Raw genomic sequence first — 19208 nt, 5'->3', positions numbered from 1 at the left:
TGTTGGGGGTGTGGGTCGGTGACCCTTTTGGGGACATAGTCTCAGGATGGGGGGTGGGGGGTGGGTAGGTGACACTATGGGGGACCTAGTCTCAGGAGGGCGTGGTGGGGGTGGCTGGGTAGCTGACCCTTTTGGGGACATAGTCTGAGGAAGAGGGGTAGAATCCCGTTTTGGGGACATAGTTTCAGCAGGGGCGCTGCTATGGGTGGTAGGAGACCCTTTTGGGGACATAGTCTGAGGAGGGGGGGGTTGGTGGTTAGGTGACCCTTTTGGGGACATAGTCTCAGGAGGGGGCTTGGTTGGGGCTGGGTAGGTGACCCTTTAGGGGACATAGTATCAGGAGGGGTGGGTCGGGGTCTTGGGTCGGTGAACCTTTTGGGGACATAGTCTCAGGAGGGGGGGTGGGGGGGGTGGGTGACCCTTTTGGGGACATAGTCTCAGGAGGGGGGGTGGGGGGGGGTGGGTGACCCTTTTGGGGACATAGTCTCAGGAGGGGGGTGGGGGGGGGGTGGGTGACCCTTTTGGGGACATAGTCTCAGGAGGGGGGGTGGGGGGGGGTGGGTGACCCTTTTGGGGACATAGTCTCAGGAGGGGGGGTGGGGGGGGGTGGGTGACCCTTTTGGGGACATAGTCTCAGGAGGGGGGGTGGGGGGGGGTGGGTGACCCTTTTGGGGACATAGTCTCAGGAGGGGGGGTGGGGGGGGGTGGGTGACCCCTTTTGGGGACATAGTCTCAGGAGGGGGGGTGGGGGGGGTGGGTGACCCTTTTGGGGACATAGTCTCAGGAGGGGGGGTGGGGGGGGGGTGGGTGACCCTTTTGGGACATAGTCTCAGGAGGGGGGGTGGGGGGGGTGGGTGACCCTTTTGGGGACATAGTCTCAGGAGGGGGGGGTGGGGGTGTGTGTAGGTGACCCTTTTGGGGACATAGTCTCAGGGTGGAGGGTGGGGACTTGCGTAGGTGACCCTTTTGGGGACATAGTCTCAGGAGGGGGGTGGGTGGGGGTGTGTAGGTGACCTTTTGGGGACATAGTCTCAGGAAGGGGGGTGGGGGGGGCAGGGTGACCCTTTTGGGGACATAGTATCAGGAGGGGGGGGTGGGGGGGTGGGTAGGGTGACCCTTTTGGGGACATAGTCTCAGGAGGGAGGGGTGGCGGGTGGGTAGGTGACCCTTTTGGGGACATAGTCTCAGGAGGGGTGGTGGGGGGGTGGGTGGGTGACCCTTTTGGGGACATAGTCTCAGGAGGGCGGGGTGGGGGTTGCTGGGTAGGTGACCCTTTTGGGGACATAGTCTGAGGAGGGGGGGTGTGGGTGGCTTGTAGGTGACCCTTTTGGGGACATAGTCTCGGGAGGGTTAGTGGGGGGGGTGGGTAGGTGACCCTTTTCGGGACATATTCAGAGGAGGGGGGTTAGGTGACCCTTTTGGGGACATAGTCTGAGTAGGGGTGTGGGTGACCCTTTTGGGGACATAGTCTCAAGTGTGGGGTGTAGGGGGGTTGGGTAGGTCACCTTTTTGGGGACATAGTTTCAGGGGGTGGAGGTGGGGGGAATGCGTAGGTGACCCTTTTGGTGACATAGCCTCGGGGGGGTGGTCGGGGGTTTGGGTAGGTGACCATTTTGGGGACATATTCTCAGGGTGTGGGGAGGGGGGTAGGTGACCCTTTTGGGGACATAGTCTCAGGAGAGGGTTGGGATGGGGTGTGTAGGTGACTCTTTTGGGGACATAGTCTAAGGAGAGGGTTGGGGGGGTAGGTTACACTTTTGGGGACATAGTCTCAGGAGGGGGGTGGGCGGTGGGTAGGTGACCCTATTGGGGACATAGTCTCAGGAGGGCGGGGTGTGGGGGTTTGGGTAGTTGACCATATTGGGGACATAGTCTCAGGAGGGTGGGGTGTGGGGGGTGGTAGGGTGACCCTTTTGGGGACATAGTCTCAGGAGGGGGGGTGGGGCGGGGGGTAGGTGACCCTCTTGGGGACATAGTCTCAGGAGGGGTGGTGGGGGGGGGGTAGGGTGACCCTTTTGGGGACATAGTCTCAGGAGGGGGAGGTGGGGGGTGGGTAGGTGACCCTTTTGGGGACATAGTCTCAGGAGGGGGGGTGGGTGGGTGGGTATGTGACCCATTTGGAGACATAGTCTCAGGAGGGCGGGGTGGGTGAGGGGCTGGGAAGGTGACCCTTTTGGGGACATAGTCTCAGGAGGGGGTTGTGGTGTGTGGGTAGGTGACCCTTTTGGGGACATAGTCTCAGGAGGGGGGGTGGGTTGGTGCCCCTTTTGGGGACATAGTCTCAGGAGGGGGGGGTGGGGGTGGGTTAGGTGACCCTTTTGGGGACATAGTCTCAGGAGGGGAGGTTTTGGTGTCTGGGTGACCCTTTTGGGGACATAGTCTCAGGAGGGGGGGTTTGGAGGTCTGGGTGACCCTTTTGGGGACATAGTCTCAGGAGGGGGGGGGTGGGGGGGTGGGTGACCCTTTTGGGGACATAGTCTCAGGAGGGGGGGGTGGGGGGGGGTGGGTGACCCTTTTGGGGACATAGTCTCAGGAGGGGGGGGTGGGGGGGGTGGGTGACCCTTTTGGGGACATAGTCTCAGGAGGGGGGGTGGGGGTGGGTGGGTGACCCTTTTGGGGACATAGTCTCAGGAGGGGGGGGTGGGGGGGTGGGTGACCCTTTTGGGGACATAGTCTCAGGAGGGGGGGGTGGGGGGGGTGGGTGACCCTTTTGGGGACATAGTCTCAGGAGGGGGGGGTGGGGGGGGTGGGTGACCCTTTTGGGGACATAGTCTCAGGAGGGGGGGGTGGGGGGGGTGGGTGACCCTTTTGGGGACATAGTCTCAGGAGGGGGGGGGTGGGGGGGTGGGTGACCCTTTTGGGACATAGTCTCAGGAGGGGGGGGGGTGGGGGGGGGTGGGTGACCCTTTTGGGGACATAGTCTCAGGAGGGGGGGGTGGGGGGGGGTGGGTGACCCTTTTGGGGACATAGTCTCAGGAGGGGGGGGGTGGGGGGGGTGGGTGACCCTTTTGGGGACATAGTCTCAGGAGGGGGGGGTGGGGGGGGGTGGGTGACCCTTTTGGGGACATAGTCTCAGGAGGGGGGGGTGGGGGGGGGTGGGTGACCCTTTTGGGGACATAGTCTCAGGAGGGGGGGGTGGGGGGGGGTGGGTGACCCTTTTGGGGACATAGTCTCAGGAGGGGGGTGGGGGGGGGGTGGGTGACCCTTTTGGGGACATAGTCTCAGGAGGGGGGGTGGGGGGGGGTGTGGGGTGACCCTTTTGGGGACATAGTCTCAGGAGGGGGGGTGGGGGGGTGGGGTGGGTGACCCTTTTGGGGACATAGTCTCAGGAGGGGGGGGTGGGGCGGGTGGTTAGGTGACCCTCTTGCGGACATAGTTTCAGGAGGGGGTTTGGGGAGGGGCTGGGTAGGTGACCCTTTTGGGGACAGAGTCTCAAGAGGTGGGGTGGGGGCGGGTGGGCAGGTGACCCTTTTGGGGACATAGTCTGAGGAGGGGGCTGGTGGGGGGGGTAGGTGACAATTTTGGGGACATAGTCTCAGGAGGGGGGGTGGGGGGGTGTTGGGTAGGTGACCCTTTTGGGGACATAGTCTCAGGAGGGGGGTGGTTGTGCTTGGGAATGTGACCCTTTAGGGGACATAGTATCAGGTGGGGGAGGTCGGGGGGTTGGGTCGGTGACCCTTTTGGGGACATAGTCTCAGGGTGGGGGGAAAGGGGGGTAGGTGACCCGTTTGGGGACATAGTATCAGGAGCTGCGGGTGGGGGTGTGGTTAGGTGACCCTTTTGGGGACATAGTCTAAGGAGGGGCGGGTGTGGGGGTGGGTAGGTGACCCTTTTGGGGACATAGTCTCAGGAGGGGGGGTGGGGGGGGGGGTGGGTGACCCTTTTGGGGACATAGTCTCAGGAGGGGGGGGGTGGGGGGGGGTGGGTGACCCTTTTGGGGACATAGTCTCAGGAGGGGGGGTGGGGGGGGGGGTGGGTGACCCTTTTGGGGACATAGTCTCAGGAGGGGGGGTGGGGGGGGGTGGGTGACCCTTTTGGGGACATAGTCTCAGGAGGGGGGGGGTGGGGGGGTGGGTGACCCTTTTGGGGACATAGTCTCAGGAGGGGGGGTGGGGGGGGTGGGTGACCCTTTTGGGGACATAGTCTCAGGAGGGGGGGTGGGGGGGGTGGGTGACCCTTTTGGGGACATAGTCTCAGGAGGGGGGGTGGGGGGGGTGGGTGACCCTTTTGGGGACATAGTCTCAGGAGGGGGGGGTGGGGGGGGGTGGGTGACCCTTTTGGGGACATAGTCTCAGGAGGGGGGGTGTGGCGGGTGGGTGACCCTTTTGGGGACATAGTCTCAGGAGGGGGGGTGTTGGGGGTGTGGGTCGGTGACCCTTTTGGGGACATAGTCTCATGATGGGGGGTGGGGGGTGGGTAGGTGACACTATGGGGGACCTAGTCTCAGGACGGCGTGGTGGGGGTGGCTGGGTAGCTGACCCTTTTGGGGACATAGTCTGAGGAAGGGGGTAGAATCCCGTTTTGGGGACATAGTTTCAGCAGGGGGGCTGCTATGGGGGGTAGGAGACCCTTTTGGGGACATAGTCTGAGGAGGGGGGGGGTTGGGGGTAGGTGACCCTTTTGGGGACATAGTCTCAGGAGGGGGCTTGGTTGGTGGTGGGTAGGTGCTCCTTTAGGGGACATAGTATCAGGAGGGGGGGGGTCGGAGTCTTGGGTCGGTGGACCTTTTGGGGACATAGTCTCAGGGTGGGGGGTGGGGGGTAGGTGACCCGTTTGGGGACATAGTCTCAGGAGGGGGGGTGGGAGGGCTGGTTAGGTGACACTTTTGGGGACATAGTCTCAGGAGGGGGGGTGGGGGGGGTGGGTGACCCTTTTGGGGACATAGTCTCAGGAGGGGGGGTGGGGGGGGTGGGTGACCCTTTTGGGGACATAGTCTCAGGAGGGGGGGTGGGGGGGGGGTGGGTGACCCTTTTGGGGACATAGTCTCAGGAGGGGGGGTGGGGGTGGGTGGGTGACCCTTTTGGGGACATAGTCTCAGGAGGGGGGGTGGGGGGGGGTGGGTGACCCTTTTGGGGACATAGTCTCAGGAGGGGGGGTGGGGGGGGGGTGGGTGACCCTTTTGGGGACATAGTCTCAGGAGGGGGGGTGGGGGGGGGTGGGTGACCCTTTTGGGGACATAGTCTCAGGAGGGGGGGTGGGGGGGGGGTGGGTGACCCTTTTGGGGACATAGTCTCAGGAGGGGGGGTGGGGGGGGGTGGGTGACCCTTTTGGGGACATAGTCTCAGGAGGGGGGGTGGGGGGGGGTATAGGTGACCTTTTGGGGACATAGTCTCAGGGTGGGGGGAGGGTGGGCAGGTGACCCTCTTGGGGACATAGTCTCAGGAGGTGTTGGTGGGGGGGTGGGTGGGTGACCCTTTTGGGGACATACTCTCAGGAGGGGCGGGTGGGGGGGCTGGGTAGGTGACCCTTTTGGGGACATAGTCTCAGGAAGGGGGGGTGGGGGGGTGGGTAGTTGACCGTTTTGGGGACATAGTCAAAGGAGGGGTGGTGGGGTGTTTGGGTAGCTGACCATTTTGGTGACATAGTCTCAGGAGGGGGGTGTGGGGGTGTGTGTAGGTGACCCTATTGGGGACATAGTCTCAGGCGGGCGGGGTGGGGGAGGGGGTGGGAAGGTGACCCTTTTGGGACATTGTCTCAGGAGGGGGTTGGGGGGTGTGGGTAGGTGACCCTTTTGGGGACATAGTCTGAGGTTGGGGGGGTAGGTGACACTTTTGGGGACATTGTTTCAGGAGGGGCGGAAGGGTTGGGTGACCCTTTTGGGGACATAGTCTCAGGAGGGGGGGTGGGGGGGTGGTGGGTGACCCTTTTGGGGACATAGTCTCAGGAGGGGGGTGGGGGGTGGTGGGTGACCCTTTTGGGGACATAGTCTCAGGAGGGGGGGTGGGGGGTGGGTGGGTGACCCTTTTGGGGACATAGTCTCAGGAGGGGGGGTGGGGGGGTGGGTGGGTGACCCTTTTGGGGACATAGTCTCAGGAGGGGGGGTGGGGGGGTGGGTGGGTGACCCTTTTGGGGACATAGTCTCAGGAGGGGGGTGGGGGGGGTGTGGGTGACCATTTTGGGGACATAGTCTCAGGAGGGGGGGTGGGGGGGCTGGGTGGGTGACCCTTTTGGGGACATAGTCTCAGGAGGGGGGGTGGGGGTGGGGGTGGGTGACCCTTTTGGGGACATAGTCTCAGGAGGGTGGGGGGGTGGGTGACCCTTTTGGGGACATAGTCTCAGGAGGGGGGGTGGGGTTTTGGGTAGGTGACCCTTTTGGGGACATAGTCTCAGGAGGGGTGGCTGTGGGGGGTGTGGGTAGTTGACCCTATTGGGGACATAGTCTCAGGAGTGCGGGGTGGGGGTGGGGGTGGGTAGGTGACCCTTTTGGGGACATTGTCTCAGGAGGGGGTTGGGCTGTTTGGGTAGGTGACCCGTTTGGGGACATAGTCTGAAGTTCGGGGAGTAGGTGACCCTTTTGGGGACATAGTCACAGGAGGGGTGGTTGGGTTGGTGACCCTTTTGGGGACATAGTCTCAGGATGGGTGGGTGGGGGTTGTGGGTAGGTGACGCTTTTGGGGACATAGTCTCAGGGGGTGGGGGTGGGGGGGCGTGCATAGGTGACCCTTTTGGCGACATAGTGTCAGGGTGGGGGGAGGGTGGGTATCTGACCCGTTTGGGGACATAGACTCAGGAGGGTGGGGGTGGGGAGGTGGGTAGGTTACCCTTTTGGGGACATAGTCTCAGGAGGGGGGGTTGGGGGGATGTGTTGGTGACCCTTTTGGGGACATAGTCTCAGGAGGGGGGTTGGGGGGGTGGGTACGTGACCCTTTAGGGGACATAGTCTCAGGAGGGGGGGGTGGGGGGTTGGTTGGTGTCCCTGTTGGGGACATAGTCTCAGGAGGGCGGGGTGGTGGTGGCTGGGTAGTTGACCCTTTTGGGGACATCGTCTCAGGAGGGCGGGGGTGTGGGGGGTGGGTTGGTGACCCTTTGGGGGACATTATCTCAGGAGGGGGGGTGGGGGGGCCTGGGTAGGTGACCCTTTTGGGGACATAGTCTCAGGAGGCGGGGTGGGGGCTGGTGAGTAGGTGACCCTTTTGGGGACATAGTCTGAGTAGGGGAGGGCAGGTGACACTTTTGGGGACATAGTCTCCTGTGTGGGGGGTGGGGGGGTTGGGTAGGTCACCCTTTTGGGGACGTAGACTCAGGGGGTGTGGGTGGGGGGCATGCGTAGGTGACCCTTTTGGGGACATAGTCTCAGGAGCGGGGTGTGGGTGTGGGTAGGTGACCCTTTTGGGGACATAGTCTCAGGAGGGGGGGTGGGGGGGGTAGGTGACCCTTTTGGGGACATAGTCTCAGGAGGCGGGTGGCTGGGATGGGTAGGTGACCCTTTTGGGGACATAGTCTCAGGAGGGGGGGTGGGGGGGGGTAGGTGACCCTTTTGGGGACATAGTCTCAGGAGGGGGGTGGGGGGGTGGGTAGGGTGACCCTTTTGGGGACATAGTCTCAGGAGGGGGGTGGGGGGGGGTAGGTGACCCCTTTTGGGGACATAGTCTCAGGAGGGGGGGTGGGGGGGGGTGGGTGACCCTTTTGGGGACATAGTCTCAGGAGGGGGGGTGGGGGTGGGTTGGGTGACCCTTTTGGGGACATAGTCTCAGGAGGGGGGGTGGGGGTGGGTGGGTGACCCTTTTGGGGACATAGTCTCAGGAGGGGGGGTGGGGGTGGGTGAGGTGACCCTTTTGGGGACATAGTCTCAGGAGGGGGGGTGGGGGGGGGTGGGTGACCCTTTTGGGACATAGTCTCAGGAGGGGGGTGTCGGGGGGGGTGTTGGTGACCCTTTTGGGGACATAGTCTCAGGAGGGGGGGTGGGGGGGGCGTGGGTGACCCTTTTGGGGACATAGTATCAGGAGGGGGGGTGGGGGGGGGGGTGGGTGACCCTTTTGGGGACATAGTCTCAGGAGGTGGGTGGGCGGGGTGGTAGGGTGACCCCTTGTGGGGACATAGTCTCAGGAGGGGGGGTGGGGGGGGTGGTGGGTGACCCTTTTGGGGACATAGTCTCAGGAGGGCGGGGTGGGGTGGGGGTGGGTGACCCTTTTGGGGACATAGTCTCAGGAGGGGGGGGTGGGGGGGGGTGGGTGACCCTTTTGGGGACATAGTCTCAGGAGGGGGGGTGGGGGGGGGGGTGGGTGACCCTTTTGGGGACATAGTCTCAGGAGGGGGTGGGTGACCCTTTTGGGGACATAGTCTGAGTAGGGGTGTGGGTGACCCTTTTGGGGACATAGTCTCAAGTGTGGGGTTTTGGGGGGTTGGGTAGGTCACCTTTTTGGGGACATAGTTTCAGGGGGTGGAGGTGGGGGAGGGGGTGGGAAGGTGACCCTTTTGGTGACATAGCCTCGGGGGGGTGGTCGGGGGTTTGGGTAGGTGACCATTTTGGAGACATATTCTCAGGGTGTGGGGAGGGGGTTAGGTGACCCTTTTGGGGACATAGTCTCAGGAGCGGGGTGGGATGGGGTGTGTAGGTGACTCTTTTGGGGACATAGTCTAAGGAGAGGGTTGGGGGGGTAGGTTACACTTTTGGGGACATAGTCTCAGGAGGGGGGTGGGCGGTGGGTAGGTGACCCTATTGGGGACATAGTCTCAGGAGGGCGGGGTGTGGGGGTTTGGGTAGTTGACCATATTGGGGACATAGTCTCAGGAGGGTGGGGTGTGGGGGGTGGGTAGGTGACCCTTTTGGGGACATAGTCTCAGGAGGGGGGGTTGGTGCGGGTGGGTAGGTGACCCTCTTGGGGACATAGTCTCAGGAGGTGTTGGTGGGGGGGTGGGTAGGTGACCCTTTTGGGGACATAGTCTCAGGAGGGGCGGGTGGGGGGGCTGGGTAGGTGACCCTTTTGGGGACATAGTCTCAGGAAGGGGGGGTGGGGGGGTGGGTAGTTGACCGTTTTGGGGACATAGTCCCAGGAGGGGTGGTGGGGTGTTTGGGTAGCTGACCATTTTGGTGACATAGTCTCAGGAGGGGGGTGTGGGGGTGTGTGTAGGTGACCCTATTGGGGACATAGTCTCAGGCGGGCGGGGTGGGGGAGGGGGTGGGAAGGTGACCCTTTTGGGACATTGTCTCAGGAGGGGGTTGGGGGGTGTAGGTAGGTGACCCTTTTGGGGACATAGTCTGAGGTTGGGGGGGGTAGGTGACACTTTTGGGGACATTGTTTCAGGAGGGGCGGTTGGGTTGGTGACCCTTTTGGGGACATAGTCTCAGGAGGGGGGGTGTGGCATGGGGTGTGTGGGTGACTCTTTTGGGGACATAGTCTCAGGAGAGGGGTGGGGGTTTGGTGAGGTGACCCTTTTGGGGACATAGTCTCAGGAGGGGGGGTGGGCGGGGGTGGGTGACCCTTTTGGGGACATAGTCTCAGGAGGGCGGGGTTGGGGGTGGGTGAGTTGACCATATTGGGGACATAGTCTCAGGAGTGAGGGGTGTGGGGGGGGGTAGGTGACCATTTTGGGGACCTAGTCTCAGGGGGGGGGGAGGGGGTGTAGGGTGACCTTTTGGGGACATAGTCTCAGGAGAGGGGGGTGGTGGGGGGGCTGGATAGGTGACACTTTTGGGGACATAGTCTCAGGATGGGGGGTGGGGGCGGGTGGGTAGGTGACCCCTTTGGGGACCTAGTCTCAGGAGGGGGGGGTGGGAGGGGTGGTAGGTGACCCTTTTGGGGACATAGTCTCAGGAGGTGCGGGTGGGGTTTTGGGTAGGTGACCCTTTTGGGGACATAGTCTCAGGAAGGGGGGGTGGGGGGGTGGGTAGTTGACCCTATTGGGGACATAGTCTCAGGAGTGCGGGGTGGGGGTGGGGGTGGGAAGGTGACCCTTTTGGGGACATTGTCTCAGGAGGGGGTTGGGCTGTTTGGGTAGGTGACCCGTTTGGGGACATAGTCTGAAGTTCGGGGAGTAGGTGACCCTTTTGGGGACATAGTCACAGGAGGGGTGGTTGGGTTGGTGACCCTTTTGGGGACATAGTCTCAGGATGGGTGGGTGGGGGTTGTGGGTAGGTGACGCTTTTGGGGACATAGTCTCAGGGGGTGGGGGTGGGGGGGCGTGCATAGGTGACCCTTTTGGCGACATAGTGTCAGCGTGGGGGGAGGGTGGGTATCTGACCCGTTTGGGGACATAGACTCAGGAGGGTGGGTGTGGGGAGGTGGGTAGGTTACCCTTTTGGGGACATAGTCTCAGGAGGGGGGTGTGGGGGGAGGTTGAGTTGGTGACCCTTTTGGGGACATAGTCTCAGGAGGGGGGAGGGAGGGGTCGTGGGTACGTGACCCTTTAGGGGACATAGTCTCAGGAGGGGGGGTGGGGGGGTGGTTGGTGTCCCTGTTGGGGACATAGTCTCAGGAGGGCGGGGTGGTGGTGGCTGGGTAGTTGACCCTTTTGGGGACATCGTCTCAGGAGGGCGGGGTGTGGGGGGGGGTTGGTGACCCTTTTGGGGACATTGTCTCAGGAGGGGGGGTGGGGGGGCCTGGGTAGGTGACCCTTTTGGGGACATAGTCTCAGGAGGTGTGGGTGGGGGCGGGTGGGTAGGTGACCCTTTTGGGGACATAGTCTGAGGAGGGGGGGTAGCTGACACTTTTGGGGACATAGTCTCCTGTGTGGGGGGTGGGGGGGTTGGGTAGGTCGACCCTTTTGGGGACGTAGACTCAGGGGGTGTGGGTGGGGGGCATGCGTAGGTGACCCTTTTGGGGACATAGTCTCGGGGCGGTGGTCGAGGGGTTGGGTAGGTGACCATTTTGGGGACATATTCTCAGGTTGTGGGGAGGGGGGGTAGGTGACCTGTTTGAGGACATTGTCTCAGGAGGGGTGTTGGGGGTGGATGGGTAGGTGACCCTCTTGGGGACATTGTCTCAGGAGGGTGGGGTGCGGGGCGTGGGTAGGTGACCCTTTTAGGGACATAGTCTCAGGAGGGGGGTGTGGGGGGGTTGGGTAGGTGACCCTTTTGGGGACATAGTCTCAGGAGGGGGGATGGGACGGGGTGTGTAGGTGACCCTTTTGGGGACATAGTCTCAGGAAAGGGGGTGGGGGGTGTGGGTAGGTTACACTTTTGGGGACATAGTCTCAGGAGGTGTTGGTGGGGGGGTGGGTAGGTGACACTCTAGGGGACATAGTCTCAGGAGGGGCGGGTGGGGGGCTGGGTAGGTGACCCTTTTGGGCACATTGTCTCAGGAGGGGGTTGGGGGTTGTGGTTAGGTGACCCTTTTGGGGACATAGTCTGAGGTTGGGGGGGTAGGTGACCCTTTTGGGGATATAGTCTCAGGACGGGTGGTTGGGTTGGTGACCATTTTGTGGACATAGTCTCAGGACGGGTGGGTGGGGGGTGTGGGTAGGTGACCCTTTTGGGGACATAGTCTCAGGGGGTGGGGGTGGGGGGCGTGCGTAGGTGACCCTTTTGGTAACGTAGTCTCAGGAGAGGGGGTTGGGGTTTGGGTAGGTGACCCTTTTGGGGACATAGTCTCAGGGTGGGGGGAGGGTGGGTAGTTGACCCGTTTGGGGACATAGTCTCTGGAGGGGGTTTGGGGGGTTGGGTTGGTGACCCTTTTGGGGACATAGTCTCAGGAGGTGGGGTGGGGGCTGGTGGGTAGGTGACCCTTTTGGGGACATAGTCTGAGTAGGGGGGGGGTTGCTGACACTTTTGGGGACATAGTCTAAAGTGTGGGGGGTGGGGGGGTTGGGTAGGTCACCCTTTTGGGGACATAGACTCAGGGGGTGGGGGTGGGGGGAATGCGTAGGTGACCCTTTTGGGGACATAGTCTCGGGGGGTGGTCGAGGGGTTGGGTTGGTGACCATTTTGGGACATATTCTCAGGGTGTGGGGAGGGGGGGTAGGTGACCTGTTTGGGGACATTGTCTCAGGAGGGGGGTTGGGGGTGGGTGGGTAGGTGACCCTCTTGGGGGCATTGTCTCAAGAGGGTGGGGTGGGGAGTGTGGGTAGGTGACCCTTTTGGGGACATAGTCTCAGGAGGGGGGTGTGGGGGTTTGGGTAGGTGACACTTTTGGGGACATAGTCTCAGGAGGGGGGATGGGATGGGGTGTGTAGGTGAACCTTTTGGGGACATAGTCTCAGGTGTGGGGTTGGGGGGGTGTGGGTAGGTTACACTTTTGGGGACATAGTCTCAGGAGGTGTTGGTGGGGGGGTGGGTAGGTGACCCCCTTTGGGGACATAGTCTCAGGAGGGGCGGGTGGGGGGGGGCGTAGGTGACCCTTTTGGGGACATAGTCTCAGGAGGGGGGTTTGGGGGGGTTGGGTAGGTGACCCTTTTGGGGACATAGTCTCAGGAGGGGGGATGGGATGGGGTGTGTAGGTGAACCTTTTGGGGACATAGTCTCAGGGGGGGGTGGGGGGTGTGGGTAGGTTACACTTTTGGGGACATAGTCTCAGGAGGTGTTGGTGGGGGAGTGGGTAGGTGACCCCCTTGGGGACATAGTCTCAGGAGGGGCGGGTGGGGGGGCGTAGGTGACCCTTTTGGGGACATAGTCTCAGGAGGGGGGGTGGGGGGGTGGGTAGTTGACCCTTTTGGGGACATATTCTCAGGTGTGGGGGTAGGGTGTTTGAGCAGATGACCATTTTGGGGACATAGTCTCAGGAGGGGGTGTGTGGGGGCGGTGTGTAGGTGACTCTATTGGGGACATAGTCTCAGGGTGGAGGGCGGGTTGGGGGAGGGGGTGGGAAGGTGACCCTTTTGGGGACATTGTCTCAGGAGGGGATTGGGGTTGTGGTTAGGTGACCCTTTTGGGGACATAGTCTGAGGTTGGGAGGTGTAGGTGACCCTTTTGGGGACATAGTCTCAGGAGGGGTGGTTGGGTTGGTGACCCTTTTGGGGACATAGTCTCAGGAGGGGTGGGTGGGTGTGTGGGTGGGTGACCCTTTTGGGGTCATAGTCTCAGGGGGTGGGGGTGGGGGGCGTGCCTAGGTGACTCTTTTGGGGACATAGTCTCAGGAGGGGGGGTCGGGGTTTGGGTAGGTGACCCTTTTGGGGACATAGTCTCAGGGTGGGGGTAGGGTGGGTAGGTGACCCGTTTGGGGACATAGACTCAGGAGGGAGCGGGTGGGGAGGTGGGTAGGTTACCCTTTTGGGGACATAGTCTCTGGAAGGGGGGGTTGGGTTGGTGACCCTTTAGGGGACATAGTCTCAGGAGGGGGGTTGGGGGGGTGGGTTCGTGTCCCTATTGGGGACATCGTCTCAGGAGGGCGGGGGTGTTGGGGGTGGGTTGGTGACCCTTTGGGGGACATAGTCTCAGGAGGCGGGGTGGGGGCTGGTGGGTAGGTGTCCCTTTTGGGGACATAGTCTGCGTGGGGGGGTAGCTGACACTTTTGGCACATAGTCTCCGGTGTGGGGGGTGGGGGTGTTGGGTAGGTCACCCTTTTGGGGACATAGACTCAGGGGGTGGGGGTGGGGGGCATGCATAGGTGATCCTTTTGGGGACATAGTCTCGGGGGGGTGATCGAGGGGTTGGGTAGGTGACCATTTTGGGGACATTGTCTCAGGAGGGGGGGTGGGGGTGGGTGGGTAGGTGACCCTTTTGGGGACATTGTCTCAGGAGGGTGGGGTGGGGGGGTGGGTAGGTGACCCTTTTGGGGACATACTCTCAGGAGGGGGGTGTGGGGGGGTTGGGTAGGTGACCCTTTTGGGGACATAGTCTCAGGAGGGGGGTGGTGGTGTGTAGGTGACCCTTATGGGGACATAGTCTCAGGAGGGGGGGGTGGGGGGGCATAGGCGACCCTTTTGGGGACATAGTCTCAGGAGGGGGGGGTGGGGGGGGGGTGGGTGACCCTTTTGGGGACATAGTCTCAGGAGGGGGGGTGGGGGGGGGGTGGGTGACCCTTTTGGGGACATAGTCTCAGGAGGGGGGGGTGGGGGGGGTGGGTGACCCTTTTGGGGACATAGTCTCAGGAGGGGGGGGTGGGGGGGGGTGGGTGACCCTTTTGGGGACATAGTCTCAGGAGGGGGTGGGTGGGGGGGGGTGGGTGACCCTTTTGGGGACATAGTCTCAGGAGGGGGGGGTGGGGGGGTGGTGGGTGACCCTTTTGGGGACATAGTCTCAGGAGGGGGGGGTGGGGGGGGGTGGGTGACCCTTTTGGGGACATAGTCTCAGGAGGGGGGGGTGGGGGGGGGTGGGTGACCCTTTTGGGGACATAGTCTCAGGAGGGGGGGGTGGGGGGGGTGGGTGACCCTTTTGGGGACATAGTCTCAGGAGGTGGGGGTGTGGGGGTGGGTAGGTGACCCTTTTGGGGACATAGTCTCAGGAGGGGCGGGTGGGGGGCGTGGGTAGGTGACCCTTTTGGGGACATAGTCTCAGGAAGGGGGGTTGGGGGGATGGGTAAGTGACCCTTTTGGGGACATAGTCTCAGGAGGCGGTTGGGGGTGGGTGCGTAGGTGACCCTTTTGGGGACATATTCTGAGGAGGGCGGATGGTAGGTGACCATTTTGGGGACATAATCTCAGGAGGGGGGGTGGGGGTGGGTGTGTAGGTGACGCTTTTGGGGACATAGTCTCAGGAGGGGTTGTTTGGGGGGGGTGGGTAGGTGACCCTTTAGGGGACATAGTCTCAGGAGGTGGGGGTGGGGGGGTGTGGGTAGCTGACCCTATTGGGGACATGGTCTCAGGAGGGCGGGGTGGAGGGTGTGGGTAGGTGACCATTTTGAGGACATAGACTCAGTAGTGGGGTTGCTGGTAGGTGGGGTGATGACCCTTTTGGGGACATAGTCTCAGGAGGGGGGGTGGGGGGGGTGGGTGACCCTTTTGGGGACATAGTCTCAGGAGGGGGGGGTGGGGGTGGGTGGGTGACCCTTTTGGGGACATAGTCTCAGGAGGGGGGGTGGGGGGGGTGGGTGACCCTTTTGGGGACATAGTCTCAGGAGGGGGGGGTGGGGGGGGTGGGTGACCCTTTTGGGGACATAGTCTCAGGAGGGGGGGGTGGGGGGGGTGGGTGACCCTTTTGGGGACATAGTCTCAGGAGGGGGGGGTGGGGGGGGTGGGTGACCCTTTTGGGGACATAGTCTCAGGAGGGGGGGTGGGGGGGGTGGGTGACCCTTTTGGGGACATAGTCTCAGGAGGGGGGGGTGGGGGGGGTGGGTGACCCTTTTGGGGACATAGTCTCAGGAGGGGGGGGTGGGGGGGGTGGGTGACCCTTTTGGGGACATAGTCTCAGGAGGGGGGGGTGGGGGGGGGTGGGTGACCCTTTTGGGGACATAGTCTCAGGAGGGGTGGGGGGGTGGGGGTGGGTGGGGTGGTTACTCTTTTGGGGACATAGTCTCAGGAGGGTTGGTTGGGTTGGTGACCCTTTTGGGGACATAGTCTCAGGAGGGGTGGGTGGGGGTGTGGGTAGGTGTCCCTTTTGGGGACATAGTCTCAGGGGGTGGGGGTGGGGGGCGTGCATAGTTGACTCTTTTGGGGACATAGTCTCAGGAGGGGGGGCGTCGTGGTGTTGGTTAGGTGACCCTTTTGGGGACATAGTCTCAGGGTGGGGGGAGGGTGGGTAGGTGACACGTTTGGGGACATAGACTCAGGAGGGAGGGGGTGGGGAGGTGGGTAGGTTACCCTTTTGGGGACATAGTCTCTGGAGGGGGGGGGTTGGGGGGATGGGTTGGTGACCCTTTTGGTGACATAGTCTCAGAAGGGGGGGTTGGGGGGGTGGGTAGGTGACCCTTTAGGGGACATAGTCTCAGGAGGGGGGTTGGGGGGGTGGGTGGGTGACCCTTTTGGGGACATAGTCTCAGGAGGGGGGGTGGTGGGGTGGGTGGGTGACCCTTTTGGGGACATAGTCTCAGGAGGGGGGGTGTGGGGGTGGGTGGGTGACCCTTTTGGGGACATAGTCTCAGGAGTGGGGGTGGGGGGGTGGTGGGTGAACCTCTTGGGGACATAGTCTCAGGAGTGGGGTGGGGGGGTGGGCTGGGTGACCCTTTTGGGGACATAGTCTCAGGAGGGGCGGGTGGGCTGGGGTGGGTGGGTGACCCTTTTGGGACATAGTCTCAGGAGGGGGGGGTGGGGGTGGGGGACCCTTTTGGGGACATAGTCTCAGGAGGGGGGGTGGGGGGTGGGTGGGTGACCCTTTTGGGGACATAGTCTCAGGAGGGGGGTGGGGGGTGGTGACCCTTTTGGGGACATAGTCTCAGGAGGGGGGGTGGGGGTGGTGGGTAGGTGACCCTTTTGGGGACATAGTCTCAGGAGGGGGTGTGGGTTGGTGACCCTTTTGGAGACATAGTCTCAGGAGGGGGGTTGGGGGTGTGGGTAGGTGACCCTTTTCGTGACATAGTCTCAGGGGGTGGGGGTGGGGGGCGTGGGTAGGTTACCCTTTTGGGGACATAGTCTCAGGAGGGTGGGGTCGGGGTTTGGGTAGGTGACCCTTTTGGGGACATAGTCTCAGGGTGGGGGGAGGAAGGGTAGGTGACCCTTTTGGGGACATAGTCTCAGGGAGGGGGGAGGTTGGGTAGGTGACCCTTTTGTGGACATAGTCTCAGGAGGGGGTGTTGGGGGGGTGCGTAGGTGACCCTTTTGGGGACATAGTCTCAGGGGGGGGTTTTGGGTAGGTGACCCTTTAGGGGACATAGTGTCAGGATGGGGGTTGGTGGGTTGGGTAGGTGACCCTTTTGGGGACATAGTCTCAGGGTGGGTGGAGGGGGTGTAGGTGACCCGTTTGGGGACATAGTCTCAGGAGGTGGGGGTGGGGGGGGGGGTGGGTGACCCTTTTGGGGACATAGTCTCAGGAGGGGGGGGTGGGGGGGGGTGGGTGACCCTTTTGGGGACATAGTCTCAGGAGGGGGGGGTGGGGGGGGGTGGGTGACCCTTTTGGGGACATAGTCTCAGGAGGGGGGGGGTGGGGTGGGTGGGTGACCCTTTTGGGGACATAGTCTCAGGAGGGGGGGGTGGGGGGGGTGGTGACCCTTTTGGGGACATAGTCTCAGGAGGGGGGGGGTGGGGGGGTGGGTGGTGACCCTTTTGGGGACATAGTCTCAGGAGGGGGGGTGGGGGTGGGGTGGGTGACCCTTTTGGGGACATAGTCTCAGGAGGGGGGGTGGGGGGGGGTGGGTGACCCTTTTGGGGACATAGTCTCAGGAGGGGGGGGTGGGGGGTGGGTGGGTGACCCTTTTGGGGACATAGTCTCAGGAGGGGGGGGGTGGGGGGGGTGGGTGACCCTTTTGTGGACATATCTCTGGAGATGGGGTGGGGATGGTGGGTAGGTGACCCTTTTGGGGACATAGTCTGAGGAGGGGGGGTAGGTGACCCTTTTGGAGACATAGTCTCAGGAGGAGGGTGTGGGTTGGTGACCCTTTTGGGGACATAGTCTCAAGAGGGTGTGGTGGGGGTGTGGGTAGGTGATCCTTTTGGGGACATAGTCTCAGGAGTGGGGGGTGGGGGGGCGTAGGTGACCCTTTTGGGGACATAGTCTCAGGAGGGGGGTTTGGGGGGTTGGGTAGGTGACCCTTTTGGGGACATAGTCTCAGTAGTGGTGTTGTGGGGGTGTATAGGTGAACCTTTTGGGGACATAGTCTCAGGAGAGGGGGGGGTGGGGGGTGTGGGTAGGTTACACTTTTGGGGACATAGTCTCAGGAGGGGTTGGTGGGGGTGGGTAGGTGACCCCCTTGGGGACATAGTCTCAGGAGGGGGGGGGTGGGGGGGCGTAGGTGACCCTTTTGGGGACATAGTCTCAGGAGGGGGGGTGGGGTGGGGTGGGTGACCTTTTGGGGACATAGTCTCAGGAGGGGGGGGGTGGGGGAGGGTGGGTGACCCTTTTGGGGACATAGTCTCAGGAGGGGGGGGGTGGGGGGGGTGGGTGACCCTTTTGGGGACATAGTCTCAGGAGGGGGGGTGGGGGGGGGTGGGTGACCCCTTTTGGGGACATAGTCTCAGGAGGGGGGGGGTGGGGGGTGGGTGGGTTGACCCTTTTGGGGACATAGTCTCAGGAGGGGGGGGTGGTGTGTGGGTGCACCCTTTTGGGGACATAGTCTCAGGAGGGGGGGGGTGGGGGGGGGGGGGTGACCCTTTTGGGACATAGTCTCAGGAGGGGGGGGGTGGGGGGGTGGGTGACCCTTTTGGGGGACATAGTATCAGGAGGGGGGGGGGTGGGGGGTGGTGGTGACCCTTTTGGGGACATAGTCTCAGGAGGGGGGGGTGGGGGGTGGGTGGGTGACCCTTTTGGGGACATAGTCTCAGGAGGGGGGGGTGGGGGGGGGTGGGTGACCCTTTTGGGGACATAGTCTCAGGAGGGGGGGTGGGGGGGTGTGGGTGACCCTTTTGGGGACATAGTCTCAGGAGGGGGGGGTGGGGGGGGGGTGGGTGACCCTTTTGGGGACATAGTCTCAGGAGGGGGGGGGTGGGGGGGTGTGGGTGACCCTTTTGGGGACATAGTCTCAGGAGGGGGGGTGGGGGGTGTGGGTGACCCTTTTGGGGACATAGTCTCAGGAGGGGGGGTGGGGGGTGTGGGTGACCCTTTTGGGGACATAGTCTCAGGAGGGGGGGTGTGGGGTGGACCCTTTTGGGGACATATTCTCAGGAGGGGGGGGTGGGGGGGGGTGAGGTGACCCTTTTGGGGACATATTCCTCAGGAAGGGGGGGAGGGGTGGGGGGTGGGTGACCCTTTTGGGGACATAGTATCACGGAGGGGAGGGGTTGGGGGTGTGTGTGGGTGACCATTTTGGGGACATTGTCTCAGGAGGGGGGATGTGGGGGTGTTGTGTAGGTGACCCTTTTGGGGACATTGTCTCAGGAGGGTGGGTGGGGGGGTGGGTAGGTGACCCTTTTGGGGACATACTCTCAGGAGGGGGGGTGGGGGGTTTGGGTAGGTGACCCTTTTGGGGACATAGTCTCAGGAGGGGGGGTGTAGGATGTGGGTAGGTGACCCTTATGGGGACATAGTCTCAGGAGAGGGGTAGGTGGGGGTTTGTGTAGGTTACACTTTTGGGGTACATAGTCTCAGAAGGGGGCTGGCGGGCGGTGGATAGGTGACCCGATTGGGGGACATTAGTCTCAGGAGGACGGGGTGTGGGGGGTTTGGGTTAGTAGAACATATTGGGGACATAGTCTCAGGAGGGGGGGTGCGTGGGTGGGTAGGTGACCCTTTTGGGGACATAGTCTCAGGAGGATGGGTTGGGTGGGGTGGGTAGGTGACCCTTTAGGGGACATAGTCTCAGGAGGGG

The sequence above is a fragment of the Carcharodon carcharias genome, chromosome 18 (genome assembly GCF_017639515.1).
Source record: "Carcharodon carcharias isolate sCarCar2 chromosome 18, sCarCar2.pri, whole genome shotgun sequence".
Lineage (NCBI taxonomy): Eukaryota > Metazoa > Chordata > Chondrichthyes > Lamniformes > Lamnidae > Carcharodon > Carcharodon carcharias.
Note: the sequence above shows the minus strand (reverse complement) of the source record.